Here is an 11,679-nt window from a genome sequence, read left to right on the forward strand (position 1 = left end):
TTTAAAAAATATGCAAATCATTATAAAAAAATGTTGATGAAATAGACTTAATTTTTAAAAATAAAATAAAAAAATCAAATAATTATCAAACGGAATCTAAATGATCAATTTTGTGTCTAATAGTTCGACTTAAAATTATTAAGTTAAATATATGTATATATTAGTATAATAATTTTAAAAGAATATATTAGAAAATTTTGAAAAGAATATTATATTAATTATGATAGTTTGATTGTAAGAGATAAAAGTGATAATAGACTGCAATTCTGAATTTCTCACTGTCAAATGTCTCTCTCTCTCTCCATCTCTCACAAGGAAAGAGAGTAGGTGGGAGTGGGCAGCTACATGCCACCTTTTCTAGCCAACTGTTTTTTTTTCCTTCTATAAAAAAAAATTCTTTTTTTTTTTCTCTCTTTCTCTCTCTTTTAAAACAATTCTCTTTTTTTTCAGTATTTTTTTTAAAAAATAAATAAATAAACAAAATAATTTCTTATTTGGCTTTCCTATTATCCAATTTTCAAATGTTCATGAATTCATCTTCCTCTTTGTAGAAAAAAAATCTTATTAGAATTCTATTCTCAAAGAGATTTGTGTTAAACTTCTCATCTTAGATGTGATGAGGTTAAGATAGGGTTCAATTCAATTTCATATTTTAGTATGTTTGAATTATCAAAGGATAAATTTTAATGTTTATTATTTTTTATTTTACAAAAATAAACATTAGTATCTTTGATATTTAAATTTTGATGATTGAAAATTTAACGGCTTCTATTCAAACCATATTTTTCTGACCCCATACCAATTAAAACATGTTGGGAAAAAAAAATCATTATAAACAATGATTGAAACATAAAGTTTGAATTGTAATGATGGAGAGGGAGAGAGATCAATTCCAATGTTTTAAATGTCCATTCAACATAATCTTTGTGATGAAGTATCTATGGAAAAGAAAAAAACATTTTCATTCCAAGAAAATCTACAAATCTAATCTTTTTTGGACACAAAGATATATCTTATGATCTCACATAGATTTTCATGCATATCCTCCACATATCTTCCTATCCACACAAATAATAATAATAATAACAACCAACTTAGGATTTTTTTTCTAACCTAGGTTTGGTAAAATTTCAAAAACTAATAATAATGAAGCCAAAAAAAAAAAAAAAAAAAATTGAATGGGATGGAAGAAAAAGATACCGTTACAAATATAACAATCATCATAAATTATTTAATAGAAATTACATACAAAAAATTTGCAAATATAGTAAAATTTAGATTCAGCTCTTAAAGTCTATAGTGACATACCATATCGCTAATAAGAGGTTATCGGTAATAGTGGCGGAGCCAGAAATTTTATACAGGGGATACTATATGCAAAAAAAAAATATCTATAAATAAATGTAAAAAAGTATTCAAAACTTCATAAATTAACTAATTTAGTAAATTACAACGGCCTTCTACGAGTTTTCATATTTTGAAATCAATTCATGATAACTTCAGTATCTAACTTATCAAATAAATCCTTTTCAATATAGGTTATAAGACAATCATTCATCCCTTGATCTCCGATTTAATTACACAATCGAGTCTTCATAATATGCATAGTAGAAAATGCTCTCTTTATAGTAGCTGTGGTAACAGTTAGAATCAACGCCAAAGCAAGTAATATGCAAGGCGAGTAATCTATAAACAAATGGATAGACCTTGTCTTTATTCATCAACACCATTTTTACTGCAAGATCACATATGCTTTTTATTTCAACAAACTCAATATTTGAATACATATCAATAATGTAATTTTGAAGTTGTCCCTCAAGCATAGATAGTTCAATAGCTGAAAAGTTTCTTCGGTAAAATTGAGCAAGTTGACATGCCAGAGAAACAATTCAGTATTTGTTTCAGTAAAACGATTATTTAGCTCTTGAAGTTTCATATTAATGACGATATAGAAAACTTCAACACGATAATGATGTAAATTTGTAATTGGTTGTTCAATATCATGACTATGTCAGAAATTAGAAACCATACTCAACAATGACTTCCAATCAGACTCTCTTATTTTCTGCAGTCTTTCTTTACAAATTTTGACTAGATTCATTGCATTCACAATATCTTGATCTTTTCTTTGTAATGCTTGAGACAAGTCATTTGTGATTCCCAAGATAATTTTCATAAAATGTATATGAAAAGCAAAGTCAAAAGATAGAATTGAACTTATTAGAATCTTTGCTTCATATTTTGGTTTCGAATTTGATCCACCTTACACAATTATCTCAAGTACATTAACTACTAAAGAGAACATTATAATAAAACTCATTAAAGTGTAGTAATGTGATCCCCATCTAGTATCTCCTGGTCATTTAATCATTATCTCCTTATTTAATCATCGACCACTTAATATTTCACCATTATTTAAAACTTCAAAAATTTTCATTCTATGTTTTTCTCATAGAATATCTCGATGCTTTGCCGATGTCCCAATTACATTCACCACATTTGAAACAATAAATAACAGACAAGCAATTTTCACATAATTTTAGCAGTAGCTATAAAAGCTAATTGAAGCTGATGAGAAAAAAAAATGAATGTAAAGAACATATTCATTTTCTTTTAAAATAAGTGCATTCAACCCATTGAACTGACCTTATATATTACTTACTCCATCATATCTTTGTCCTCGTAAACTAGCGATGCTTAATCCATGTTGAGAAAAAAAATCATTTATGACTTTCTTAAGTGGTAGAGAACTTGTATCATTGATATGTATGATTCCAACAAATCCTTCAATCACATGACCTTTATCCATATATCATAATATAATTGACATTTGCTCCTTTGAAGATACATCTTTTGATTCGTCTATCAAGATAGAAAATTGTTTGTCACTCATATCTTTTATAACCATATTAACAACTTCTACTGCAATGGAATGCACTATATCTTTTTGAATATCAGGTGAAGTCAGTTTCAAATTATCTGAGGCATTTTTCAAAGTCACAGCTTCAATATTCTTATTATGGTTGCATATTCATTGTAAAAGTTCAAGAAAATTACTTTGATTCTTCGAATCATCTGTCTCATCACGTCCACGGAATGCAAGTCCTTGTCGTAATAAAAATCGAATACAATTAATCGATGCACCTAATCGAGTTCGATACTCAACTCGTGCTTAGTCTGACATCCTATTTAAAAAAGAATTAATATGTTGTTTTTGTTTCAAAAGAGCCTCACATTTACTCAAAGTCGTATTGTGTGCACTATTAGGACCACCAATATGAATATGCAATTTCTTTTTTTTCTTCCAATTAGAAAATCCTTCGCTAACAAAATAGTCATCTCCTGACTCTTCACTTACTTCTAGTTTGAATAGATAGCAGCATAAGCAAAATGCGGCATCCTTTAAAATTCTATATTATAGCCAATTAAAATATTCACTAAATCAAGCTGGGTTAAATCGTCTTGACTTTGTACCAAATTTCTTAAGTGGAAAAGTATATTTTCGAGGCTGACAAGGACCTTTTAGCAAATATACTCTATGAATTAGATCTCGAATATTATAATTATAATAATAAATTTTGATTCTTAGACCAAAATCTGTGGGTAGTTCTTCTAGATTGAATCCTGTATAAAATCGATCAGAACCCAAACCATTTTTTTCTTTGAAGATGATGCCTCTATTGTCTCTACTGTTATTTTCCTTTTATAATATCTTTCCATATTAATTTTAAATTAACTCTACAAAAGTAAGCATATTACATTCTATTATATAGATTTAAAAGAATAAAAACTTAAAGTCTAAGAAAATTTTAAAACTTACTTGCCAAGTTCGTATATCCAAACGAGTGACAATAGATAATTCTCTAACTTGAACTTTGAAATTAATTTTGGAAATCTATATGAGTTATGTGAATGTAAAAATAACATTAAAACAAACGAAAATATATAGAGAGTAATGTGAATATAAAATTTATGTACAAAAGATTAATGGCACAATAAAAATATGTCTCTACATTAAATTAGAGCTAACTCTACAAAAGTATTCACAATAAAAATATTAAAACCTATTATGTAAATTTAAAAAATATAAGAACTAAAAAGTCTAAGAAGAATTTCAAGCTTACATATCAATGATATGATATGTATAGTCCAACTGAGTAACAAAGAAATTATCTTATATAACTTTAAAACTAATATATATAATAAAAATTACGTAAGAAAAGAAAAGTAGACATTACCTATTCAGGAGAACGTTGTTGAGAATTGAGATTAAAAACTTCCCTAAATTTTGAAGGAAAAAACTTCCACAGAAAATAAAGGAATTGCACTGATTTTCTAATGTTTTGGAGATTGATTTGCAATTGCAACCTAAAAAGCTAAAATCTACATTATATTTAATTTCATATTTAGAATTAAAAAAAATCCCACTTTTATTTTTTACAAACCAGGAACTTAGATCCCATGTAGAATCAGTCAACCAATAATTTAAGTGCATTTATTACTAATATTATTAACTATTACTTAAAAATTTATATTAAAAGTACAAAAATCGATAATTTACGGGGAGACACGTGTTCCTTGACCTCTATGTGGCTCCGTCCTTGATCAGTGATAAAGTCTATCACTAATAAAAGTTGGAGTCTATAATCATTAGATTTTACTGTATTTACAACTCTTTAAAAATATTGCTATATATTTAGTTATTATTATCCCTCGTAATATTACTCCTTGCAATTATTCAATAACCATAGCTCTAAAGCTTATTAAAAATATATATATTGAATTAGATAATGGTGAATTAAGTAAAATAGGTTAAAAAAAATTCAATTTGGATAGTTAAAACTCATTTCTTTATTGAAATTATAAAGAAATTATAGATTTTTTGTCCATGACTACTGTCTCAAAAAAGTTTGCCATAGCCCATAGAAAAATTTCTCTCCACTCCTCTCATCAACTTGTTTTAATTCAAATATATATAGTTTTTCAAGCCCATAGAAATCTACATTTCCACTTTCCTTTCATGATAAGGAATCTTTTTAAAAAGAATGCCCAATTATATATGTATAATTAGAGTATCAATTTAAGAGACATTTTTATGTCCGTGAGTTTCACAGACGCATTGATCGAGACGGAAAATTATTTTAAATAATAAAACCCTTAAAAAGACATTTTTAAATATAGTGAAATGGTAAAATAGAAAAATGGTTTTTTTTTTTTTTTTTTTTTTATCATTTTATTATATTTCTAAATAAGTTAGTCATTTTACCACATAAATATATAATACAAATAATAAGCTTTTTAACTTATTAACTAAGTGTAAAATATTTATTCATTTTATTTTTATTATGTTTTAAAAAATATCAGTTATCATTAATATTTTTTCATCAATATTTTCATCGATATTTTTGTAAAATAATTGAAATATCGATATTTTAAACTATGTATATACTAAGATCTTTACATTTGTATCAGTATTCCATCCTTATATATTTAAAATAAATATTTTGATCTATTTATTTTTAGTCTTTAAAAAATAAATTCATCCCTCCAAGAATAGCTTAATGGGCATACATAGATAGTTGGATCCAAATGTTGAACCTAAAAAAAAAAATATTTTTCTTTTTTAGTATAATAACTCAAATTGGGATGAGGACTAAGTGTGATAATGTAACCAAAAGTGTACCATAAAGATATAAGATATGTTTGAATTAATTTCCAAATCATATTAGAAAAAAATAGAATGTTTGCTAACTTCTCAAAATAGCTTTTCGAGTGTACTTTAATTAGTTTTTATCAAAAGTATTTCAAATCCATAAAAGTTATCACGGACAAGTCACATGCAGGGAAACTTGCACGTATGGTTCTAACTAGACTTTCCTAAGATATTTAATAACTTTGCATTTGTTCGTCACTAGCCCACCTCTCCTAACTATTGAGTCGATCTTGTTCTAGGGTGACTCAATAGCTTTTCATGAGTAGTTCCACTTCAAAAAATAAATTACTTGAAAAACATTTTTTTTTTTACTAGAGGTTGTAGATTTGAATATCAATCAATGCCACTATGCATAACGTGGTATTCTAAAAATATATCAAATGGCAATAAAGTTCTAACATATCTATAATACATTGAATGCATTGTGAATCTCATATATATATTAGATAACAATTGGGAAAATGAGATTAAAAGAAGAAAAAGAAGATAAGAACAAAAATCTAAAACATTATCTAAAAAGTGGGCAATAAGAGGTGGGTTTTGTAGTTTAAGATAAGGATTGAAGAGGTTCTAAACAATGGAGGAGTACTTGTCATGTTTGGTACATGGCCGTACCAACACAACACACCCAGTTTTCTGTTTCAATTCAGCTCTTGTTTCCTCCCCATTTTTTTTTTTAAAATTTTTATCACATACATAAAATTTTTCAAGGAAAAAAATATAAGAAAATTTTCTATTTTACATGTGTGTATATATATATATATATAGACGCTTAATTGAATATGTCGATTTTAATTAAGAAATTATCAGAAATACTTCTTTTTAAGTTTCATGGTTCATAACTAGTATGTTTCTTGAAAATTCGTTAAAATAGTTTTTTATAGATATTTTTCGGTCGAAATCAATTGTTGAGATTTATATAAAAAGTTAACTTTTCAACTTATATCCGAACTATCGATTCTTTTGGACTTTCTTGATGGAATCTCGACTAGGATGAGAATTGAGATTTACATCATTTTTCCAAATCTTACTTAATCTTTCTGATTTTTTTCAAAATTAAAAAATCACACTAACAAAATATTACAGAGTTTAGAGGGATCTGAAAAGATATTTAGTAAATTCATTTAGATAATCATGTAAATCAATTTGGATAGTTATGTAAACATAAATTGGGCATAAGATTTGCAAAGAGATTTGAAAAGAGGCCAGAATTGGTATAAAATTTGGAAAGATCACATTATTTGAAAAAATTGTGTGCATTCCGATGTTCATTGGGGGCAAAATTTCACTGAGAAAACCCAATCTCGATGTTCATTCTAGATAAAATTGTATTGAGAAAACAAAAAAGAATCGATAGTTGGATATAAGATGAAAAATTATTTTTTTATTCAAATTTGATGCTGATCTCGATCAAGAAGGATAAAAAAAAATTATTTTAACTAATTTTCAAAAAGAATGTTAGCAAGTAAAACTTAAACGGAGTTATTTCTGAAAATTTCCTATTTTAGTTTTGAAGTTGTAATTTTATTAAACTTTAACTTTGAATTTTGAATTAATGGATGTAAATATCTCTCAATTAAAATCATGCACAAATTGCTTTTTCAAATTTTTTCAAGTAAAGACTTGAATGTTTGGTCACAAAAATACTCGACTATATGCTTTACATGGCTTGTAAAAGTGCCTGTGAATAACAATAAGAATGATCTATTTAAAGAATTATTAGTGTTTGATTAAAAACTTTTAGCAATTTTTTTAATCAACTAAAAGCGTTTTAAAAATTTTTATAATAAAAATGAGTTTTAATTCCTTTTTTTTATTAAAAAAAACTTTGAAAAGAACTTTAAATTAAAGTGATTTTTTAAAATTGAAAATTTAAAGTTTTAAACATCAAAAGTAGAATGTATCATACTAACGGTTGAATTGTATTTGGTGCAAAACTTAACTAACTTTCTAGTAAAATATCAATGTATTAAGCACTTCACATATATATATTTTTTTAAAATCAAACTACTATAACCGCACGTTCAATCATACAACCACTTAATCAACTGAAAAGATAATTGAATCTAATAAAAAAAACATAAAAAATAATTAAAATGTATTTTTTAAAAAAGATAAGAATAATTTGTCACGTGACAAATTATAATTATGCAATTTGATGAGATGCATAAATATGGATGGAGTCTCAAATTCATTAAATATTTTTCTTTACAAACTTAACCCCACCAATGACAAGACTACTCAAGTTTTTGGTATACATAAACATAAAGAAAAAAGGAAAAATCAAAGAAAGGTATATATCAGTTTCACCATTTATTCACAAGCTAGAAGCTTGATTCAATGAATTCAAACTATAGAAAAAAGAATTAAAAGAGCAAATGGTTCACAAGTTACCTTTGGATATGGCCTACAATGACAAAGTCAAAGCCAATAATTTGGCAGACACAAATTGTACTTATTTCAAACCATAAACTTGTTAACCAATTTATTTATACAAGTTCAATCCCTCAAAACCTCTAACTTGTTTATTAAAAGAATATAGATTAAAACATCATCTTAATCCTTTTTGTATTTAGTGTTTTGTCATATATATTCAATTTTAGTGTATATACTTTCAATAAATCTTAAAGTTGATTCATCTCAATTAGTTTATTATTAATTTTTTCATAAAAATAAAAAATTTATAATCCCTACTAGCATTTTCTTTACAAATAAAAATACAAAAACTTAAAATTGGATGCAACTCAAAGTAACAAGGACTAGAATATTATTTTAAATAATTAAGCTACATTTAGTTGGTGCATGAATGGGTCAATTTTGTATGAATAGATACAAGTTCTAAAAGGTAACCCACACCATAGTTAACATCTAATAAACCTAGATTTCTTCCACCCATGTTGCTTTCATCTATTAGCTACTAAGTTGATTAAATGTATTGGAGAAAAGGAATCTCAATAATAATAATAAAAGTTTAAATTCTACTAGTCCTTGAACTTTTAATTTTTGTTCATTTTGGTTATTGTATTTTTAAAATGTTAATTTTCATCTTTATACTTTTAACTTTGTTTCATTTTGATTTCCATACTTTCAAAATATTCATTTTGGTCTATATATTTTCAACTTTGCACTAAAAAAACTAGGATTTCACGACATTTGAAAACTATCACAATTAAGATTGGTGATATTTATTTCGTGTCGTTGTATCCCCGATAAAGATACGAGTATTGTTGACAATTTTGAAGAAAAAATTATCATAATTAAACTTTCAATGACAATAACTAATTGTCAACAATGAAAAATTATAGATAATTATAAACTATCATTGTCAAGTTTACTACGACTGATTATAATTATCATTAATTAGATGAAATTTCAAAAAGTGATCATCTTAATCCTTTAAACATAAAATAAGAGTGAAGATAAAATGATCACAATAGTCACTTCTTAAAAATACAACGATCAAGATAAACCAAAATTAAAAGTATAAATATCAAAATGAACCAAATTAATAGGAAGACCAAAGTAATATCTAAATCTAATAAAGATAATAATAATGAGAAAGGAGAAAAGTGAAAAGGTGAGGAAGAGAAATGGAAGGGCATCTTTCACTCTTGTCATCTCAGAATGAAGACTCAGAGTCAGTAATAAGTTGAGAAAGAAAGAAAGAAAGAAAAAGGGGTGGTGGGGGAGAAAATTCAGAATTGAGACAATAGGAAGACAATGTGTGTCAAAACCAGAGCCTTATAGTTATAGGGTTTTGCCAATTGGGGTCTCTCTCTGTCATAATTCAAACTGAAAAAACACAAAGGCGTTGTCATGTCTATAACTTATCCACTGACATCATAACTCTGTCTTCCACATCCGCACACATACCCAAAACTATACAAACACAAACAACACTATATATATATATATTATATATATATATTTCCCTTTTTATTTTTTTCTTCTTTTTCCCCCCTCTCAAGAAACCAAATTTCCAAGTTACTTATTAGGATGCTTCTTGTTCCTTGTTCAACTGATGAAGAATTGACATTGCCTTTCAAACTATGTACTTACTTCCACTTTTCTCAGAACTCACATGTTTCTTTTACTATATCATATAGTACTATTCTCTCTACTTTCAGCCCAATAAACATGAATAGGGAATGTTTCATCTCTTTTACTTATACGTCATGAATCTAATTTTATGTTAGCTTTAACATATATGAGACTATGTTTGCATCTCTAAGGCGAAGTTAATGTATGACAGAATTTATAACGTAATAAGATAATAAGATTTGGAATGAAAAGCTCTATCAAGTTTTGGGCAAGACATCAAATTAGGTGCAAAAAATGAGTTCATCAAACCCAACCCATCTGGTTGGGAAAAAGCTCTAGCTAGCTTCTTGAACTTGGTGCAATTTTTGTGTTGGTGTTACAATCATTGAAAATGAGAGAGGAAAAAAATCTTACTTGCAGGGGCAGTTGGTAAAAGATGATCACATGTTCTTAGGCATTAGGGTAGCTCTTTCTTATAGATAGGTTGCTCTTTCTAATAGATAGGATAGACAACTGAAGTGACATGAAGGTTCTTTTCAGTAGTTTGAGAAGTATGTGTGAAGATTTGAATCTAATATGTAACCGCATAAGTCACACATGATGTCGTAACAATCAAGAAGAACAAGAGAGCAAACTTAGTAATTAAACAGAATTAGAAAGACACAGATTTATGACCCAATTTGATGCAATATCACCTCTACGTCTGGGAGGTAATATGTCCAATAAAAAGAAACTTCATTAATAAAGTGTTGAGCATTTACAATGAAATGTTTATTTGTTAAATATCGTCTTCAGTGAGGACTCTCATACAACTTACTCCTTGGTGCTTATCTAAGTCTCTCCCTAAACCCGAGATCTCCTCTTTTATTACTCTAGCATTTTTTTTAATGTCTTGTTTGAAACAACCCCAAATTTACTTAAGCGTCCCTAAGTATGAGATCTTCTTAATACCAACATACAATTTAGACTCTAAGTATGTATTAGTTTCTTACTTCCTTATTAAAGTAAAATACTTAAATGAATTATTTAGCCAAATCTATAAGCAACTCGGCAATAGCCTCACTTAGAGGTTTACATAATATATAACTTTCACATAACATACTCTCTTATCTATGTCTCTACTATATTAAGAGGGGCTAGAAGGGGAGAATTTTTCACTTCCCTTTGTTGCAAAGATCAAAGTAACTGTGATGTTACTTTGAGAAAATGGAATTGATGGAAAAATAAATGTTGCGAAAGTAAATAAATATCTCAATGTTTGTTGAATAAAGAGAAGAAAAATGAAAATGAGAGTGAAATTCAAACTTCTTATTGAAGTAGGAAAAAATTGGTGATACACAAAATGTTGTTTAAGAAATGTGATTCAACAAATGTGATACTAAAATTGTGATACACAAATATTGTACACCAAATCGTGATACACAAAATGGTGATACACAAAATGTGGTACTTAAAATGTAGTACACAAAATTGTGATACTCTCAATACATGATAGCTCATCCTTATATAGGACAAGGATATGAACCTAATTAATACCACTTACATTTTAAAACAATATTAAAAAGAGAAACTCACAAAACATTTAAAGCTTAAAAATGACAAACAACTTAATCTTAGATCTAACATAAATATCAAACTGAAAATTAAATATAATAATAAATTTAAGAAACTTAAAAATTGAAATTTAATGAAGAAAAACCTCATATGTCAACACCCTCTTTGCTCTTACTTTTTTTTTGTATTATTAATGACCATTTTACCCTTGCATTCACACACTTCCATGTAAGTACGTGCCTTACACTCATACTCGTGGCAAAATCCTAACCATATATTGAGATATCTTTCTTCCTTTAATTTTACGTTAATTTTTAATCTAAAATTTTTGAAACCTTATATCTCTTAATATTGCACCACCTTTGGAGAAA

General features: G+C 27.0%; 1 pseudogene; it reads right to left on the minus strand.

The window, feature by feature from the left end:
• Positions 1 to 2,812: 2,812 nt before the first annotated feature.
• Positions 2,813 to 11,679, minus strand: part of LOC150038786 (uncharacterized) — a 9,806-nt pseudogene continuing 939 nt past the window's right edge.

Source organism: Benincasa hispida, chromosome 1 (assembly GCF_027475165.1).
Source record: "Benincasa hispida cultivar pf3 chromosome 1, pf3_genome.v1.1, whole genome shotgun sequence".
In the NCBI taxonomy this organism is placed as follows: Eukaryota; Viridiplantae; Streptophyta; class Magnoliopsida; order Cucurbitales; family Cucurbitaceae; genus Benincasa; species Benincasa hispida.